The sequence below is a fragment of the Eublepharis macularius genome, chromosome 1 (genome assembly GCF_028583425.1).
Source record: "Eublepharis macularius isolate TG4126 chromosome 1, MPM_Emac_v1.0, whole genome shotgun sequence".
In the NCBI taxonomy this organism is placed as follows: Eukaryota; Metazoa; Chordata; class Lepidosauria; order Squamata; family Eublepharidae; genus Eublepharis; species Eublepharis macularius.
Window position 1 is genome coordinate 118100220 of NC_072790.1, and position 21345 is coordinate 118121564.

The 21345-nt window shown below is 41.0% G+C and overlaps 1 protein-coding gene across 2 annotated transcripts in view; it reads left to right on the forward strand.

Moving 5' to 3' along the window:
• PDE7B (phosphodiesterase 7B) overlaps window positions 1–21345 on the forward strand; it is a 302170-nt gene that overhangs the window by 159218 nt on the left and 121607 nt on the right. The gene's annotated exons all lie outside the window — the stretch shown is intronic.

A 21345-nucleotide genomic window follows, 5' to 3' on the forward strand; every position in this document is an offset into this window, starting at 1 on the left:
GGGGGGTGGTTTTTAAAAAAAACACGTAAATTGCGCATTGGCCTGTTCATGGCCACCGTGAAACTCCCGTTGAAAACCTGTGACCACATATTTGGGAGAAATGTGAATGAAATGCATCTGTTTAATGAGGTAATGTGACCAACACTCGGGATTGCGTGGGGAATGCGGGGAACATGTGACTTAGAATGAGTAATGTGGATTTGCCCGAAGTCTCTTTCCCACTGAACCTATGGCTGAAATCTTCATGCTGCCATTACATAGCCTAGAAGCACTGATAACTCATTCCATCTTGTTTTCTCATAATGAAATAACTCTTGGAGACTCTTTAAAAACTTTCCTCTGGTAAAATTGCTTTGAACTCCCTAAGGTTTGTCCAAGATTCTTCAGTTAAACATCAGTGACTGCCCAGATCAACATCCTACTAAATATATGCAAGCTCTATGTATAATACAGACCTTAATGTATAATGCATTTTATATGAAATTTACTAGTTGCATTTACATTAATGTGCATTTTAAAAAGCATTGAGTGGGATGAACTGTACAAATTCACAAAAATGTATTTTTTACAATAAGGCTCAAGTAAAGAAGAAAGCTAATAAATGCTTAACTAAGAAGGGGTGGTTAAATTTAATAAATAGTTTAAGACAGAGGAAATTGGGGTTTGTTGGGGGAGAGGGATAAATTGAAAAGTAAATGTAACAGTATTAGTTTTCTCTATTTTAGAATATAACTGGTAGTCTTTCACAGTCTGGATGCCTAACCTTGATTTTATAAGTATAGTAGTTAAATTCTAAGCTTGGAAAGTGAGGAAAATCCATCCAGTTATGCTGCCTTTCAATTACAGTCCTATTATAATAGTGTTGCTGCTGTTCCTGTATGTGCCTGCTACAGATCCACTTCTCACATTTAGTGCTTTCTGTATGATCTTTTACTGTCTGGAGTCTGATGGGATTGGACATGTGAGGAGACATTATGGTGGGAATGCTGTGGTTATAGAAAAAACATCCCTGAGGAAATCTACTTGTGCCCTTGATTTTTTGTTGTGTGGTGAAATAGGAACTTTTAAAAGAAGGCCTTTTAATCTTTTCTTAGCTTATGTTTCTGCTCTCCAGTCTAAAATGAACTTTCCCTTATACAAATGGCCAACTTGTTCAGCGTCATGTGTGCATGGATGTATGTGCTCAAACCTCCATGGAAGGAGATAAATGTAGGTGCATCCTGTACCTTTGGAAGCCAGGAGAGAAGAGAGAGAATCTCTCTCACAATGGGCACAGGAAGAGAGGAAAGGATCAGAGAGGTGTTCCCATCTTCTACAAAGAGAAGCATCTTGCTCATCATGAAAATAACACACACACTCAGAGAGACATGCAGCTCCCCCCTCCCCCATTGTACAGGCATGCTGAGTTGCCTATTCCAACAGGGCCAAATTGGGAGTCTGCAGCAGGAGGGTAGAATCAATAAAAACCTCCTTCCTCTCCCTTGTAGATGGAGAAGCCATTCAATTGGAGGAAGCTGCCATCATGCCAATGGAACAGCACCACAGGATCCAAGACATTTTGCCTCAAGTTTCAAAAGAAAACAACAGTAACAAAAACTCTCTTCCAGAGCAGGACAACTTAAAAAGATAACATCTTGATTAAATAATTATAGACTTAATGAACGAATGTAACCTCTATAAAGTTATTAACTGTAAGTTGCCCAAGAGAACATCTTGTAATTGCTTCAGTCCCTGCAGGAAACTGGCAGATTAATATGAACAGACATCAAAAAGATCACAGACCTCTGTCCATTTGTAAAAGGCGAATTGTATGTGTGCACAACTCCAGTTGGTTCAGGGCTATGCAAAGCAAGGAGATTTAACCCTTCAATCCATGCTTGATTTTGCTAATTGAAACTGGGCTGTTTCACTAATTGAAACAATTCAGATTTTACGGGGGAATGACAGGTTTTGAAAGGATATGTCTATTCCCCTTTAAAATTCAAATAACATTTTAAATCCCTTTTCTTCTTCCTGCATGGCCCTTTTACAAATTAGCACTGTATGCCCGCACAATTTGGCCTTTTACAGACCAATGGAGATCCATTGTGATGTCTGTTCATTCTGATTATTAGCATATTGCAATGATCCCACCCTATTTACTAGTTGTGCAGTGATACCCAGTGCAAAGATGTGCACATATATATCACTATGCTCAGATCCTCATGCAAAATTAATGTAGAACATTGCTTCTGAAAAAAAGTAATTATCAGTATGTGAGCAAGAATGGTCTCAAGATACTTGTTCAACACCTGCGACTCAAACAAGAGAAGTGCATATGCTAAACTTGGAGCTCTGCTGACAGCTGTTATGAACTTGCCTGTAGTTTCAAGGGCCTTGAAGAAGGTGGGAAATAACTACCAATGGTAACTCAAGGCTTACCGCCTGTAAAAAATATAAATTGAGAATGTACATGATCTTACCTGCTTTGCAAAAATGCTTCCTCACATTTGTATTTGGCAGATGTTAAGTTAGTGGCTCTTAAGCTGCAGTTTTAATCCTTTCTTAGATGGCCAAAATACCACATTTATTGTACCATGTTACTGATAGCTTTTTACAACAGAAACCCTGAACTACAGAAGGGCAGTGCTGAAGCTGAGGATGATCTGAGGTAGCTAATCTTACCAGGGCCATTGCATGGGGGCAGGGGGTGGGTGGTGCAAGGGTACACTTTAAAGAGACCCAGCCCAGGCTGCAATCCCTACTACTATGAGGGAAAAAATGAGGATAAACTGTAGATCATGCCTGAGAATATTTATAGAAACTTATTTCTTTGAATCTATTCTCCTGATCTTATCTATTTATTTGTTTCTTTCATTATTTATAGTCTACCTTTCTCATTGAGACTCAAGGCAGATTGTGTAATGCAAGTCAATGGGACATCCAATAAAAATGCAATAGATTTTGGATAACACAGCATTTGAAAAAAATCAGAAATCTGATACGAAACCAAAACAATGCTGAAACAAAGCATAAGCACTAAACATGACACCTTAGACGATTAGGGCTGCCAGGTTCCTCAGTGAGGGAGGGGACCTCCCCACTTCCACTATTTACTCCCTGCGACAACTCACCTGGCAGGGATAAGATGGGGAACAGGCCACCCAGGAGTGATGTCATCATGCTGCCCTGGGAGCACTCCCATGCTTTGCACTGGACCAATTTGAGCCCCAAAAAGTGTGAAGCGCAGGAGCGCTCCTGGGGCAGCACAATAACCTCACTCCCACATGAAGACAAAGAGAAAGATGAGTGCTGGATCCCCCCTCTCACTAGAAGATTAAAGAAACCTGGTAATCCTATACATGATGCAGAAATTACCTAGTAGGCGCATACTTACAGCAACAAACAGTAAACAGTGGTCTAATCTACAGTCCCTATCCTTTTATCAAAATATCTTTTTGAGCCATTTTCTTACGGTATAGCCCTCCTACCTAAATAACACAGTTTTACATAGAAGGTATTCAACATGGCAGTTGACTAGGAGTTCATTGATTAGGTGAGCTCCTGAGCTGGTTCTGTGTCCTGGGCTGTATAGCCAGGCAAGGTTGCAAAAAACAACCTGAAACCTGTCCCTTACTGATAAGGGACACACAAGCTGCATGTGCCAGTTTTATCTGGCGAATTATTTAGCTCTTTCTAATGAGAAGGCTGAAGAATCCCTGGAGCTCCGAAGACACGAAAACACCCAGTGAGAGCAGAGCCAAGCGGCGGAAGCCAGATAAGTCTGCCTGGATTATTTCTACATATTACTATTAGATACTTTTAGATTGTGCTAAGATATTTTTTCTCTTCTTGCAACTCTTTGTTTCATATAAGAAATTTATATAAGGATTCAACAGAAAGCCATAAGCACTGCTTTATTTCGTTGTTTGCGAAACGGAACTTGCAAAAACTAAACTTTCTTCAAGGAAGCAAATTACTCATGTTTGGATCCAGCATTTGGAGCTTCTTCTGGATGTTGATTTTACAATTATCTTGTTTTAATACTAAATGGAGATACAAGGAATTTAATTGACAGAAGTTTTTACTGGAAGTGGGCAATAACTTAAGGAACTATCTGAAATATTTCTGCGAATTTAGCCAACAAGTGGTGTCTTTCTTTTTGCTGACTAATTTTCTCTGCTGAAAGAAGGGTTTTTTCCCCCTTACTTTGTTTTTTACCATCTGTGGATTATAAATTGTTTTTAAAATTTCATCTCTCATTTGGAATACAAATATAAATATAAATACAGATTATGTGTATTACAAATGCCGACTCATTATTTGGATTACAAATGAATTTAAGGACACAGTTAAAAAGATGCCCCTTCAATCAAGTTTTATTTATAAAGTTGCCATTAGAACATAAACTATTGCTTATTCCTGTTGCTGTTTATGTGAAGACAAAGCAAAGATGGCCAACCACTGACTAAACTAACTTAACAATTTGATAAACAGTCCTTTCCTTCCATCTGCTGGCTGTAAGAAATAACAACTAAACTTGACTTCTGAATGACATTGTTGACATCAGAGAGGAAATTGCCATTTAATACCTGTTTTCTGTTGGTTTTAATCAATACTTAATCTGTTTAAACAGGGTTTTTCAGTTATTATTATCTATCTATGCCTTTTATATGTATCTTGTATCTATAATGTGTAAGAATATAATAATTACATACTAAACTCAGTTAATGATTTACTTAAAGAGTGGAATGTCTAGCAGCTTTGCTATATGACTGATGGACTGATGGTTTGTGGGATTGTAGAGGCATACTGTTTTGAATATACTGTCATATGGAAAGATTGCTAGCAGCTGTTGAAGATGAAGGAGGCTGACAACACTTAAGAGAATGGCAAAAAGCACACAAAAAAAGGCGAACTCGAACTCTGCTCTGAAGACAAAATAGAAGCTTTCATCCTCTATCTCACATCAATTCCAAACCCTAACTATGGAACCAGTACAGAAGACCAAGGATGCTGTCGGAGAGGTGCAGCATGAGACTAGGAATATCTTAACACAGCTACAGAAAACAGAGCAAAAGACACAAGAAACATTTTCAGAAATCAGGAAGGACATACAAAATTTGAGGACTGTGGTTTCAACAGGACTGCAAGAAGTAACCAAAAAGATTGAGGAAAATAAGCAAAGTATCCAAGAAATTAAAGATAAACAGAAAGTACTGAAAGAAGCACAGGAGCAAATTGAAGCTTCACAACAGCAGCAGACAAGTTCCTTGGCAGATACTGACCAAAGAATAGACTTTAGAAATTAAACTCAGGAGCAAAAATTTAAGACTTTGTGGAATTTCGGAAGTGTTTGGTGACCAGGATTTAGAGAATGAATTCCGAAAGTTAATTCAGAACTATTTGAAATTTCAGAGTGACTTCCCAGAAATTGATCAAATATTTAGGATTAATTCTAAATGCACAACTCAGCAAAAAGTGCCAAGAGATATACTGGTCACCTTTTCACACAAAAAAAGAAAGGACACCATTCTCTTACAACACAGAATTAGTAAGGAAGGACTATAGTGGACAGTGTTTGAAATGTCAATGTACGGATGCAACGTTTTATCACATGTGGTGGACATGTAAGGAAGCATGAAGATATTGGATAAAGATACATGATGAGATGTAGATGCTCAAGCTCAGATTTGAGCTGCACCCAAAAAATATGCTATTAAATATTTTACTGAATAATGTTACAAAAGAACAGGGAGATCTTTTCCAGTATATGGCAACAACCGCGAGAGTAGTATATGCAAGAAAATGGAAAACAGATTCATGCCGTGACATGCCTGACTGGATAGACAAGATGTACAAATATGCATCAATGGCTAAATTAACTTCCTATGTGCACAATAGACCAATATCAGAATTCTGGAAAAAAACTGAAAGACTTTTTTTATTATCTAGGTTAAAACTAAGATAAGGTAATTATATTATAGAGACAAAATACAAAAGAGATGACCGATTAAAATCATTGATATTAAATTCTGGTATAAGCAACTGAGAGGGGAAGAGAGCTATTATATAATTTAGTTGTGCTGTTATATGCTTTGAATATATTTTTCTATTAGTTTAAATCTAATTCGAATGTAGTGCTTGTATAAGTTTCTATGCATTTTCTATTATTATTCATATCTTTTCTTCTAAATAAAATCTTTACTTATTAAAAAAAATACAGTTTCACATCGTTTAATGAAAGCCAGGAGAGTGGGAGCCTTCCAGACCTCATCAGGCAGACCATTCCACATGGTGGGAGCCACCACAGAGAATGCCTCCATATGGGCAGTTGTTGATTTTGCCCATTTGGGCGTTGGAACCTGCAGAAGGCCTTGTTCAGATGAGTAAAGCTGCTGTGGTGGAGCATAGGCAGAGTGGTGGTCCTACTGAGGTTCCTCCTTCCCCAAACCCAATCATCCCCCTTGCAACCCCCAAATCTTCAGGAATTTCCCAATTCTAAGTATTAGTTTGAGGGGGCTGTTTTACAACTTTGTACTGGGCACGAAAAATAATGCTTGGGCATTGAGTCTCCAATGCAAAGGCTGGCAGGGTGGGGGGCGCTAAAAATTTTTGCATCAGCAAAAGGGACAACATCAGGGCAGTGCTTAGTCCTTTCACTGCCTATTGCTTTCCCCTAATATTTTCTCCCATTCCTTTTCCTCTCTATAAGGGCTTTGCAATAGAGAAAGGATTGTCAGATTGTTGTTACATATAGTGCAATGGAACATGTTATCCAAACATGAAATATGAAGATTTTAGGATTGTCAGTTCTGATCCCCCAAACTTCTTTTGTGCCTTTAATAATCCATTGTAAACAAATGTTTACCCAAATTAGCTTCCCCTGTTGTATTGATAGAATGAGAAGTTGCACTCCCTATGAGCTATTAGGCCTTTAAAGAAAAAAAGAAACAGGTACTCATCTTTTGCCTGCTTTTTTCTTCAACAGGAAGTAATGGCTTGGAAAGAGTCACATTCTCAGTTTGCAAAACCATGCAGGGCAAAAGAATTACATTCCTTATACCCTTTCCATGCAGCCCAGATCTGAATTGGGCAAGTGTATAGCTGTCGCTGAGCTTTAAAAGGCACCGGGAAGATCACAGAGCACTTACCATCTTGTTGTTTTGACTTGTAGTTTTAAAAATCTCAAAGAGACAATCATCAATTCAAACAAATCAGTTAATAAAATAATACTAACCTAAATGCAACTACAAAATTATCCATAGAACAGCCTTGTCATACACCACAAATACACTATAAAATTGGAGAACCTGCATGGTGTAGTGGTTAGAGTTTTAGATAAGATATGGGTGTCCCAGTTCAAATCCCCGCTCTGCCATGGAAGATAAGATACGGGTGACCATCCACCAGTTGTATATATTCAGCCTAACTTACCTCACAGGGTTGTTAGGATAAAATAGAGAAGGGGAGAATGTTGGCTGTTAATGAAATAAAATGAATAAACAACACACTATGAAATTGAAGCAATAAGATCATAAATTGAGAGAGAGCATGATTAACATAAGAAAACTTGGAACAAACATATTTAAAGAAAACGCACAAACAGAACAGCAATAAACATAAAGGTAGGACCAAAAAAATCTCTGCCTGATCAACTAAAAGCAACTAAAGTCCACCGTCACACACCTCAAACAAATGCCTGGGATTATTTTTCTCATCTACTGCCTAAAATTACATACATTGGGAAACTGATGAACAGCTGTGGTAAGGGGCATCCACAGAGAAAGCAACACAACAGAAAAGAGCCTATCTCTCTAGCCACTTGTATCCACTTTGAAGTTTGAAGGCCATATGAGCGGAATCACTGAATATAACATAGGCTTTCGTTGACTACCAAGTTAGTAGGTCCATTTATGTAAGAGAGTTATATCAATGGCTATTAGCTGTGATTGCCAACAATTGAAAGCTCTGATTGAGAGGTGGTGGGGACAATACACAGAGATAGTAGTCACCGGGGTTTTTTTTCTGGGAAAAGAGGTGGTGGAACTCTCAAGAGGGAAATGAAGAAGAAAACATGGGATTCTTTGAAATCATATTATTTTCAAGCACTATTGCCGAGTATTTTCAAGATGTGCCGGAACTCCATTTCCCCGTGTTCCCCCTGAAAAAAAAGCCTTGGTTGTCACCATCAGGACCTGCTTGTGAGCTTTGTCCAGGCATCTGGTTGGCACTGTTGGAGCTGAAGGAATTGAATAGATGGACCTTTTGATCTGATCCAGCAAAGCAGTTCTTATGTTCGATATTAGAGTTAACAAAGAAGCAGTAAAGATATATTATGTTGCATTAGTGAATGCAGCTCCTCAAATATTTAAAATTTAATCTGTAGGTTAGGTATCTTATTTTCAACAACATTTTTCATCCCTTATCTTGGAAACGTCTTCTCTCATTTCCAGGCAAATGAGTATACAAGTATCTTATTGCTTTCCTCTGGCCATTGTAATATTCATGCTCCATTTACTCTTGCTGCAGAATACTTTCTAGGAAACAATGTTAAAGTGGAGTTAACACAATCTGCCAAATTGCTTGGGGCAAACTGTTTGTCATCCTATATAAAATAAGCAAGAACTCTATTTCATTTTACAGTCTATCTCTTTACGTTCAACTACTGTGGCACTAAAAAGGGCATTGAAAAGGCTTATTCAGCCAAGGCTTCTCTCTTTGTCATTACTTAGACATATAGATACATAAGCAATAACCACACATAACTCTAAAACGCCCTGCTGTGCCTGTTGGAGGTGGTTGCGGGGTGGGCCTTGGTGTACCCTAGGCTGATGGTGCTGGGGGACTTCAACATCCATGCTAATGATGCCACCTCTGTGCAGGCTGCGAACCTGGTGTCAGCCGTGGCAACACTGGGACTTTCCCCGTTTGTATCGGCAACCACACATAAAGCGGGCCACACTCTGGATTTGATTTTCGGGATGGGACTGGATGTAGTTCTGGACAGAATAGAGTTAGTGCCATGGTCAGACCATGCGGTTCTGGAGGCTCAGCTGGATGTGCCACCCCGCACCCCTGCAAGGGCGGTGAGCAAATTTATGCTCGCCTGTGGAGACTCATGGATCCAATTGGTTTCCAGAATGCCCTGCGGGAACCGATGCTCCGGTTCATTGGATGAGCTGGTGGAGGACTGGCAGGTCCGGCTCTCCCAGGCCATCGATGAAATCGCCCCCTGTTGTCCTCTTTGTTGCCAAAATCGCTGAGCTCCTTGGTATATAGAGGAACTATGGCGACAAAAACGGGAACTAAGATGACTTGAGCGCATGTGGCGGCGATCTCGTGATGAGGAGGCAAGAACATCTTATAGGTTGTTTATGAGATCCTATGAGATGGCCATGAAGGCTGTGAAGAAGGAACACTATGCGGCTTCCATTGTATCAGCTAGCTCACGCCCGGCTAAATTGTTTAATGTGGTGTGTTCATTGGTCTCCCAATCAGGTGGAGACCACCAAAATTTGAATTTGGAGATAGGCTGTGACGCTTTTGCAAGCTTTTTTGCTGATAAGATCTTGGTCTCTCCGCCATGACTTACTGGCCACAGTTGATACAGTACATGAACTAGAGGCCCCTTGGCCATCTTCGGGGTGGGTATTTGATCGTTTCAGCCCCCTTTTCAGGGAGGAGGTGGACAGGATTATACAGGTGGTGCAGCCTACCACATGCCCCCTGGACCCTTGTCTGTCGTGGCTGGTAAAAGCCAGTGTCGACGGACTACGGGATTCCTTGGAGGTGATTGTAAACTTGTCCTTAAGCTCTGGAGCTTTCCCTAGGGTGTTAAAGGAGGCTGTCGTACAGCCTTTTCTGAAGAAACCATCATTAGATCCCACCGATTTGCTCAGCTACCGCCCGGTCTCAAACCTCCCGTTTCTAGGTAAGGTGGTTGAGTGAACGGTGGAGAAACAACTGCAGAATTTCCTGAAGGAGACCTTGGCCCTAGATCCCTTCCAGTCCGGTTTCCGCCCAGGACATGGGGTGGAGACACTGCTGATCGCCCTCACAGACGATCTCCACAGGCATCTGGATCGGGGTGGATTGGCGCTGCTGATTTTATTGGATCTTTTAGCAGCATTCAATACGGTCGACTATAATCTTTTGACCACCGCCTCGCTGATGTGGGACACCACAGGGAGTGATACTCTCCCAATTATTATTTAATATCTATATGCGCCCCCTCGCCCAGTTGGTGCAGAGTTTTGGGCTTGGGTGTCACCAATATGCAGATGACACCTAGGTTTATCTGTTGATGGATGGCTGGCCTGGATCAGCCCCGGATGTTTTGGAGCGTGCTTTTGAAGCCGTGGCTGGATGGTTGTGACAAAGTCAGCTGAAACTGAACCCTACGAAGACGGAGATCATGTACTTGAGTCGTGGAAGTGTAGATTCGGGACCCCGGATTCCTATACTCGATGGGGCAGTGCTTACACTGGCTCCGAGAGTTAGGAGCCTGGGGGTGATTCTTGATTCCTCCCTGACAATGGAGGATCAGGTTACTGTGGTTGCCAGGTCTTTCTTTTACTATCTTCGACAAGCCAGGCAACTTGCCCCCTGTCTATCATCCTGTGACTTGACTACAGTGGTCCAAGCAATGGTCACCTCTAGATTGGACTGCTGTAACACACTCTACGCTGGGCTTCCCTTGAGCCTGATCCGGCGGTTACAGTTGGTACAGAATGCAGCAGCACAGGTTATTGCTGGAACACCAATATGGAAGCACATATGGGAGCACAATATGGTTATTGTGCCAGCTGCATTGGTTACCGGTGGAGTACCGAATCAGGATCAAGGTTTTGGTATTAACCTATAAAGCCCTATGTGGACTGGGACTGTCGTATCTGCGGGACCGCCTCTCCTCGTATGAGCCCCAGAGGACCCTTTGCTCGAGCGATAAACATCTATTAAAGATCCCTGGCCCTAGGGAAGCCCGCCTCGCGTTGACCAGGTCCAGGGCTTTTTTGGCGCTGGCCCCAGCCTGGTGGAACACTCTGTCTTACGAGACCAGGGCTCGGCAGGACCTGTTAGCATTTTGCTGGGCCTGCAAGACGGAGCTGTTCTGCCAGGCATATGGTTGATGCTAGGTGGTGCTCCCCCTAATGGGCGGTTAAACTATATGACCTCCCGTTCCATGTCACCTCCCATCTCTCACATATTTTGCTGAAAAATGCTCTATAGATGGTGAAAGGTGAGCGTCTAACGTGCTGCTGTGCTCTCTGTTTTTATACTTATATAGATGTAGTATATTTTTAAATGAATTGATATGTACTATTTATGTTTTTAATGGTAATGTTGATTAATTGTGTAGTGTGTTTTTAAGCTTTGTTGCGATCTGCCCTGAGCCCACTGGTGTGGGGAGGGCGGACTATAAATTGAATAAATTAAATTAAATTAAATTAAATTAAATTAAATTAAATTAGATAATAAGCAGTTGTAGGCTGGTTATGTTCTTTTTATTTTATTGATTTGATTTGATTTGATTTATAGTCTGCTCTCTCTGCAAGCAGGCTCAAGTTGAAAAAGTAAGCTGAAGTGAAAAAGGACCGTGAAAGGACGCAAATTCGTTTCCAAAGTTCTTTTACTGGTTCATCTGAGAGCAGAACCACAAGTGACAAAAGGCACAGATTGGACACTTGTCAGCTTCCCTCAAGTTTTGATGGGAAATGTAGGCATCCTGGTCTCGCAGCTTCGCTCTCTGACTGCTGTCCAATGGACTTTTCAACTGTCACTTGTCCAACATTCCGCCAAGCTGCCTACATTTCCCATCAAAACTTGAGGGAAGCAGACAAGTGTCCAATCTGTGCCTTTTGTCACTTGTGGTTCTGCTCTCAGGCAACGTGTTGTACATCCAATTTAGTAATAATCATACAGGGAGCATGTTAAGATTTATGTATTTGGACATACATTGAATTGTATCCATTAAATTTGCGTTCCCAGGCAAATGTATGGAGGCTTTTGAAGAAGCGTGTATATAGCGAAACGGGATACTTAGCCAGGCACACCCGTTGCCACTCTCCCGCTGGGAGAAACCCCCAACTGCTCGCGGGGGTTTGCTCCCTGTATGATTATTACTAAATTGGATGTACAACACGTTGCCTGAGATGAACCAGTAAAAGAACTTTGGAAACGAATTTGCATCCTTTCACGGTCCTTTTTCACTTCAGCTTGGTTTTCAATTGTGACCGTTCCCACCTTTGGTTTGTTGGCTTTTCAAGTTGAAAAAGTGACAAATATTTACAGCTTCTTTCTTATAACTTACTAGTCTTTCTGCCAAAGTATAAAAGACAGAAGGATGCTGTGCTGTTATTCCAAATTGGTATCAACTTACCCCTGGCCTTACTCCATTTAACTGAAAAGTATTGACTTCTGTAGCATTCAGTACGCTTTAGATTTTGACCTGCTGCTGCTCTATACATGAATAATATAGGAAAGGAACTAGTATGGTATCAGAGGTTGGGAACAGAGGTCTTGTTCCATCCCACTACCATATTTCCTACTCCACGTTTTCATTATATTTATTTATTCTTAGTAAATTTTTATTTTTTTATAAATTTGATTTTATGTATATATTTGTTTATTCTTACTAACTTTTCCTATGGAAAGGGATCCTAACAGTGCAATCTGTTACCAGAACTGCTATTTTATGGGGAAATTAGCTGCAGTCTGGGTTTAATTATTGCAGATCTTAAATAGCTGTACCAGAGTCCCTCTTCCAGATTACTTGTGCAATAAAGAGGCAAGACTAATAAAGATAAAACGTGTTTTTACTAATAGTGTTGTGTAAGCCTACAGTAACACACACAAACAAGGTACATACAAGAACTAGGAAATAAAGAATAGGAAAAATAGAGCCGTTTGCATTAGCAGGAGAACCCACTTGAGATTGATGGAACTGGACGATACGCACCTGGTCACGGTGAGGAATAAAGACGTAGCAGCAAAGTGTGGCGATATCTAATGCCTGCACTAGACACGCAGAGTGACAGTAGAGGTTCAGGATAGGAATGGCACACGCACCTCATGGCAGAGGAAGCCTGCTTAAATACCCCAAAACGTACCCTGAGGTGGGTGCCATCCATATGGTTCTCAAAAGGGGAACAAAGGCTTAATGGGTCTACAACTATCCCTAATGGGCCACTTTAGCATCTCAGGAAGAGGGGACAAAGGAGGGGAGGGGAGTGCTGGGCGGGTCGATTGCATCTGCCAGGAAGCTGGAGTTGTCTTGATGGCTCTAGAATGCAGTAGTTGTATTGAGATGCGTCCATTAGGTGTTCTGGACAGCCAGCACGTAGCTTCCATTCCAGGGTGGCTTCCAAGATATGCATAGCAGGGCGAGGCTGGCCGCTGCGGACGTGACAGTTATGCGTTCACGAAATGGCAGCTTTAGAGTAAACTGTCCAAGCTGGTTCTTTGCTGCCTAGGAACATGGCTTCTTCCTTGGCACGGTTTGGGCTTGCTAGCAGGCTGCCCAGTGATGAGGGCAGACCCAGTGACCATCCTGCAAGGGGCTCTCCGTGGGAACTGACCAGGGGGTGCCCGATCAGGCTCGTGGAGATTCCCTCCGGCTGGCACTGTGCTGCTGGCAGCGGCCCAGGTGAGGTAGGTGCCCAAGGAGGCAGGAAACAGGCATAGGTGGCATAGTCCATTATAGCAGGGAGGTCAGGAAACAGTCATGGGCAATGCTGCCCTTAAACAGAGTCCTTGGTAGATCTTAAAACAGCACAGCAAGAAATTGACACAGTTCACGGCAGGCCCCATAACAGGAGGAGGGGGGTCCCTGGCAACAAATCCTAAACAGAGTTATTCCAGTCTAAGCCAATTGATTTCAATAGACTTAGACTGGAGTAATTTTGCTTAGGATTGTACTGACAGTCTATCTATAATGCATCCACTACAGAAAAATTTCATTCTAAAAAATAGTAATACAAAAAATCAAATGAAGAACTATATTATTTTATACATTTGTGCTCCCTGCTTCCAAGTGATGAAAAAGTCCAGGGGCACAATCTTTTGCATGAGATCTCATTGGAGATTTATTCTGCCTTTTAAAACATCTACGTACAACTGTGATAGAGCAGGGAAATGCCCATCCAGGGAGCACAAATCATTAGAGCATCACGTCTTCTAAAGTAAACAGAGTGCAGCCACACATGCATGCACGCACCACACACACACACATAGATCTTGTATCTTGCAGGAAGGGTGTTATTTATTAATATACTTCATTTATACCCCATCTTTCTTTCTAGTGGGAACTCAAAGTAGCTTCCATCGTTCTCCTCGCCTTCATTTTATTTTCACAACATTCCAGCCAACCTTTGGCTGATAGTGTGTGATTGGGCCAAGGTTACTTAGCATGGAGAGCAGGGATTCAAATCCAGATCCTAGTGTGACACTCTTACCATCACACCACCCTTTAAGGATACGTCCCCACATACTAGTTAAACAAAAATACTAAATGACAGTTCATCTCCTTATTTGAGGTCATCTCCTCACTACGTAATAGTATTCTTGTTCTCAAACATTCCAAGAAAATAGAATCATAAAGCACACTTTTGTCAAAAACCTCACTGAAATGATAAATTTTTCATGGAGAGTGCTAGGCACACTGCCCCTCAGGACAACACCCTCAGAATGGTTTACAAAGTAGGTGAGGTAGATGGGGCTGAGAGAACTCTGAGAGAGCTGTGACTGATCCAAGGTCACTCAGCTAGCTTTGAGTGGAGGAGTGGGGAATCAAACTTCATTCTCCAGATTACAGTCTTCTGTCTTAACCACTACACCAAATTGGCTCTCATAGTTCCAGGCTGAGGCCCAAGACAGAAAGTACCTCATTCTCCAGCTCAGACATATGCTGGGAGCTCCCTGCCTTCTCTCTCTCTAAATATCAGTAGTAGCCAGATTCAGATCATGACTGTAGTACAAAGGGTAGTTAAGCTGTCTTGCCTGTGCAGTTTTCCCCTACCTGAAATGACTATGGGAAGTTTCTGTTTGCTCTTGGTGTAAATATAAATATACTCTTCAGCCAGGGCCATAGCAAGGATTGCTGGCATCTGGGGGCAGCTCCAGAGCTGTTGCCACCTCTCTGAGCACTCATGCGTGCACATGAAGCACATGCTCGCACCCAGACTGCGTGATGATGTCACTACGTGTGACATCATCACGCAGGACATGCCACTGTGAGCCAGCCGCCCCATCCATCCAGCAGGCAACCGGGGCAGTGTGCAGTTGGCCTCCCAGCCCTCCTGCTCAGCTGCCCCGTGCACTGCCCCAGCCACCTGCCATGCTTGGCCCGCAGCTGTCGCGCCTGGCCGGGAGCACGTGCTGGTGGCGGTGGCAGTGTGGGGCAACTGATTGGGAGGGCTGGGAGGCTGCCCGCTCAGTTGCCCCATGCTGCCGCTGGCAGCATGCACTCCTGGGCCGGCGGAGCAGCTGCTTATAGCATGGCTATAAGTGTGGCAGGAGGCCGGGGCAGCGCGTGGGCAGCCTCCCAGCCCTCCCGCTCAGCTGCAAGCGCTGCCGCCGCCCGCTCCACGGTGCATGCTCCTGACTGGCAGCTGTGCCCGGCGCCCCCTCTTCATCAGTGCTGGGGGCAAGCGACCCCCCTCCCCCCCTGTAGATCCGTCCCTGTCTTAAGCCTTCACAGATTTAATTTTCTGGATAGAGAGGATGCAGAGCAGAGAATAAAACATAATGAGTATTACTTTTTCACAGTATTGCTTAATATCGGTGGTGGGGAGGCTGATTAAAGATTCTGAAGTTCCCCAGTGTTGTGGCTCCTCTTTGTTTCAACGTGCCTTTTGTTTTGCATGCACATCAATTTATATTATCATCTTTCCTGTCTCCAGCTTCTCTATCTCAGCCCCACATGCTCACAACATGTATTCACCATTCTGCAATGAGCCTCAGGAGTTTCCCAATATTGGAGTGATATTAGGCCAGTATTAATGTGGAAAGAATATTAATACAAAAATTGGCTTTATCATTGTTCTGTTGATTTACTTAAGCAACAACAGCTGAACTCCTGATGAAGCTTTCGTGAAAAACTGAATTATGTTGTTGGCATGGCAGGAGGAGGTTATCATTGGAAAATTATTTTGGGGGAGTGGAATCAAAAATAATAGGAGAAGGCATGAAGGTTCTTTTAGAGCTTTTGTGGGTCCTGACTGATTTGTTGTGGGAGAACTGGTGAAGGCAAAAGGCCAAGAAGACTATTAAGAGCCAAGACGGTTCTGTGCCAAGTTAAACCCTGGCTTTTCTCCTCTTTCAAAGAAAACAGAGGAAGGAGATGGAAATTACAATGAAAATTGGAGCATTAGGTTAATGAATGCCATGCAGTCTGCAGTAGAATGGCAAGATACACATGGCTCTTTCTTTTATCATCTGGCACATGATTCCTGTGCTATGTAAAATGAATGCACATGGGGAGAAGTGAGTGCATGGTAGCAGGCTGCATCCTTGATCAGTGATCACGTTGGTTTGAAAGTCTGCATAGAGCCTATATATGTATAGTTGAATGTAGGATTTGGAACTATGGATTTTGTAGATTTGGAACTATGATAAAAGAGTGTCCATGGTAGTTTAGTGACAGCTCTATACACTTATAATAGTGTAGGCTCTGTACAGTCCTTCAGACTGATTACAAGAATTACATACTTGGATGTCCCCTCTATTTTATCTCCCCAACCACCCAGTGCAATAGGTTAGTCTGATACAAAGAATGACTTGTCCAGGATCAGTGAACTTCATGGCAGAGTGAGAATTTGAACTGTCCCCAGTCCTTGTATTAGGATTGCCATATGCCCACTATGGGTGGGAAATCTCCTGCTGGCAATCCAGCGGCCAAATGAAGGGGGGGGGGGCGTGAAATTTTAAACTGTAGTCAGTAATATCACATCTCTCTAGGAATCCATGGAAATTATGTTTTTACCATGGAGTTTCTGGTGATTCCTAGAGAGGTGTGTCACTTTGGATCTGCCTGCCCCTGGTGATTCCTAGAGAGGCTTGACATCAATTTAAGGTTTTCCGGGAAGCGATGTCATAACACTGCTGCTGGCCGCCCCCATGTCCCTACCCCCAGTCTCCTCTGGTTGCTGATTCTGGCAACTATATTTTGCGTTTTGCATGACACAAGCGCTGCATTAGCTATCCAGTAGGTACAAGATAAATATTCTTAAGGTTTTTTCACCTCACTCCTTTTTTTCCTCTCAGTCTTTCTTTAATTCTGATATCTAGAAGTGAAATAAGAGAAATATTTGCTTAGCAGATAGCTCTGTCATTCAGAAATAAAACTGGTCATTTTATAACTACAAAACTGTCTTCTCATTACTTACAGTTTTTCCATGCATGGCCTTAAGAGAGAAATTGAATTCAGCATAATTCTTTCTCTGGCAGTCCATGATACATATAGAAGAACTGGTGCCCTCTATGCACATATTTTGAATTGTCATTTCTAGGATCTTTTGCTAAGTGGATTGAAAAGACACACTCTTGCTCTGAAGCAGCAATGCCAAACAATAGCAAAGGTACACATTATTGTAGAAAGATATTCTAAATATGCAACTTATTTGCTACCATAATATTTCATATAATGTATGGGAGATAAAGCCCCTGAATTCTGGTTAATTTGAGACATAACTGCATCTGGAATCAGTATATTCATTTCATTACAGTGACTGTTCTCTATATTTGTAGTCTTAATCCTGAAATGGTCTTTTCTCTGAAGAGCACTTTGATATCACTGAACTGGTTAGATATTACTGTATCAGAACTCTGATGGGTGCCATTAATCACAGCCTTTGTGGTGGTGAGAAGAACATATTTCCAACTTGCTAAGTCAAAACCTTGTATCTAGAAAGTCTCACCATCTACCCTTTCTGCACTGCTGTCTAGTCAAAGTACCTACCAATATCTCCTCACAGCCATCATAACAACAACAACAACAACAACATTTAATTTATATACCGCCCTTCAGGACAACTTAATGCCCACTCAGAGTGGTTTACAAAGTATGTCATCATTATCCCCACAACAAAACACCCTATGAGGTGGGTGGGGCTGAAAGAGCGACTAGCCCAAGGTCAACCAACTGGCTTCAAGTGGAGGAGTAGGGAATCAAACCCAGCTCTCCAAATTAGAGTCCCGCTCTCTTAACCACTACACCAAACTGGCTCTTATGTATTTGATGTGCTTCCATTTCTGGATCAGATTACATGTTGTGAAAAAAAACTGATTTTATCGTGTTAATTTTTAGGGCCTATTCATATGAGTAGGTCTGAAGTTTTTCAATCAATCTATATTTATTTTCATCTGTGCTGCCACAGTCATATGGCATGCAGACTTCACACATTGAAATCAGCACTAACCAGCTTTTGTCACTGAACTGTACCTTTTGACCACCTCAGACTCCTGTACCCAAGCCCATTTCCACAGTCATATGTGGCAGGCACAGCTGGTAAGAGCTCACCTCCAAATAGAGGAAAGTTCTGGCTGTTTCGCATGCTGATGGATGTAGTTCAGTGCACCAAGGCAAACAGCTTGAATGCATTTTAATCACAGCTTACATTGCCTAATGGTAGAGAGGGGTAAATTAAGAATCTCTCTGTAGCCGTTTCCAGAAGTAAAACCCTTAGAGACCTGCTGATGCCATCAAATACATAAAAGCAACTGAACAAGGGACAGAGCAGGCTTGCAAGCCAGTTTTATGAATGGATCAGTGCATCTGGAATGCTACTGAATATAATTGTTTTTTTCTTATCCCCCTTGTTCTTTTTTTAAAGTAAAGATTTTATTTAAAAATAAAAGATATAACAACAGAAAGTGCATAAAAACTTACACAAGCACTACATTTGAATTTAGATTAATAGCTCTCATTCCCTCTCCTTAGTTGTTTTATACCCAAACTTTAATGGCAATAATTTTAATCAGTCACTTCCTTTTGTGTTTTATCTTTGTAACATAATTACCTTAATTTATCTTAGTTTTAACCTAAGTCGTTGAAGAAATCTTTTCATTTTTTCCAGAATTCCACTGTTGTCTATTGTGCGCATAGGAAGTTAATTTAGCCATTGATACATATTTGTACATCTTGTCCACTCTGGCATGTCAGGGCACAAATCTGTTTTCCATTTTGCTGCATATAGTACCAGAAAAGATCTCCCTGTTCTTTTGTAACATTATTTGGTAAAATAGTGGTAGCATATTTTTCGGGTTTAGCTGAAACCTGAGTTTGAGAATCTTCTGCATCTCTTCATGTATCTTTATCCAATATGTTCGTGCTTTCTTACATGTCCACCACATATGATAAAATGTTTCCAACACTGTCCACTGTAGTCCTTACTAATTCTCATGATGTCTTTGGGGGTAGTATACCATCTAAAGAACATTTTATACCCGTTCTCTCTTAACAACTGACAATCTGTATATTTAATGGTGGGCTCAATCTATTTCTGCATTGAAAACATATTTTAAATAGTCCTTATCTTAGTATATAGAACTCATCCTGCTTTTGAATGGATTTTAGTGATTTCTTAAGCCATAAATAATGAATGCCCTCTTTAGCATCTGTTGTCTCCAATTTGATGTGTCTTCTACTCAGATTTATAATCCAATCGGTTATCCTGATTCCAGACTAATGCCGCTGCCTCGCAGTACAATTCAATATTTGGTACTGCCAATTCTTCCCTTTCCATATGAAGTCATTTATTACTTTCTGCCCATAAATCTTTTGATCTATATGAATTGGGACAATTTGACAGGAAATTCAATTTTGGTAGTATATTCATTTTAACAGCATTCAATTTTTCCCATCTTTTCAAATCTTCAGTAATGCTTGTGCACACTTTTTGATAATTATCCTGATAAAGGTTCTCATTTTGTGCTGATACAGGTATTTTACAGGCTTTGTAGTGATAGCAGAGTCTGTTATTTTTTTCAATCTCTTCTCGTTCCTCTGTCATTGTTGAAAGTAAAATTATCTTTGTTTTCTTTTGTTCAACTTGTATCCAGAGTACTGTCCAAATTTTAATATTTGTTCCATTACATATGTCAAAGAGTTGTTTGGATTAGTCACTGATATAACCCATCTTCTGCATAGCTTTTCATTCTATATATTTCTTTCCCCTCCTTTATTCCATCGATTCTACTGTCAAGCCTGATTCTCACTGCCAGAATGTCCAAGACAATAATGAACAGTAATGGTGATATTGGGCACCCTTGTTGTGTTTTTTTTTTTTGTTATTTCAATTTTCTCCATAAATAAGCCATAAACTAGGATTGTGGCTTGCTGGTTGGTGTATATACTTTGCATCCAATTCAAGAACTCAGTCCCACAATTCATTCTTTGCAATGCTTTCATAAGAAATTTCTAAGACACATTACTGAACGCTTTTTCAGCATCTAGAAACATAAATGCAGTTTTTTCACCCTTCCTTGAATATTCAGTTGCATTGAGGAGATATCTGATGTTGTCTTTCATGTACCTCTTTGGGACAAAGCCTGTTTGATCTTCATGAATAACTTCTGAGATACATCTTCTTTATCTTTCTGCCATTATTGTTGTAAATATCTTATAATCCACATTCAGTAAGAGATGGGTTTGTATGATTGTGGTTTTAATGGATCATTCCCCTCTTTATGTATTAAAGTTATATTTGCTTCTTGCCATGTCTGTGGTAGGATCTTCCTGTCTTGTATCTCCTTCATCACTTTTTGTAGGGGTATGGCTAATATATTCTCAAAGCATTTATAATAGGCAGCTGTCAGCCCATCCGGACCTGGAGCCTTCACTGCCTTAATTTTTAATGGCAAAGTTAATCTCTTGTATTGTTATTGCTTGATTTAGAATATTTCTATGCTCGGTCGTAAACTCTTTGATTGGTGTCTCTTGCAGATATTTCTCCATCTCTTCTTTTATGGCTCCTTCTTTGTAGAGTTTGGAAAAGAAAGCTCTAATTTGATCTTTCATTTCTTGCTCTTTAGAGATTACTTGATTGCCATTCCTAATTCCTGATATACTTCTTTTTTCTCTTTCTTTTCTCAAGCAGTACACCAAGTATCTTCCAGGTTTGTTTGCCGCTTCAAAATGTCTGTGTTTTAAATATTTCAATTTTTTTCTGAGTTTCTTCTACTTCCAATAAATCCAATTGGTTTTTTAACTTCTTGATTTCTTTCCAGTTATCTTTATCCCTTGTTATTTTGTGTTGTTCCAGTTACATCAATTTTTGGATTAGATTATCCATAACACCCAATTTTTCTTTTTGGATGCTATTGCTAACAAGGTTCCTCTTACATAGGCTTCACTAGCTTCCCAGA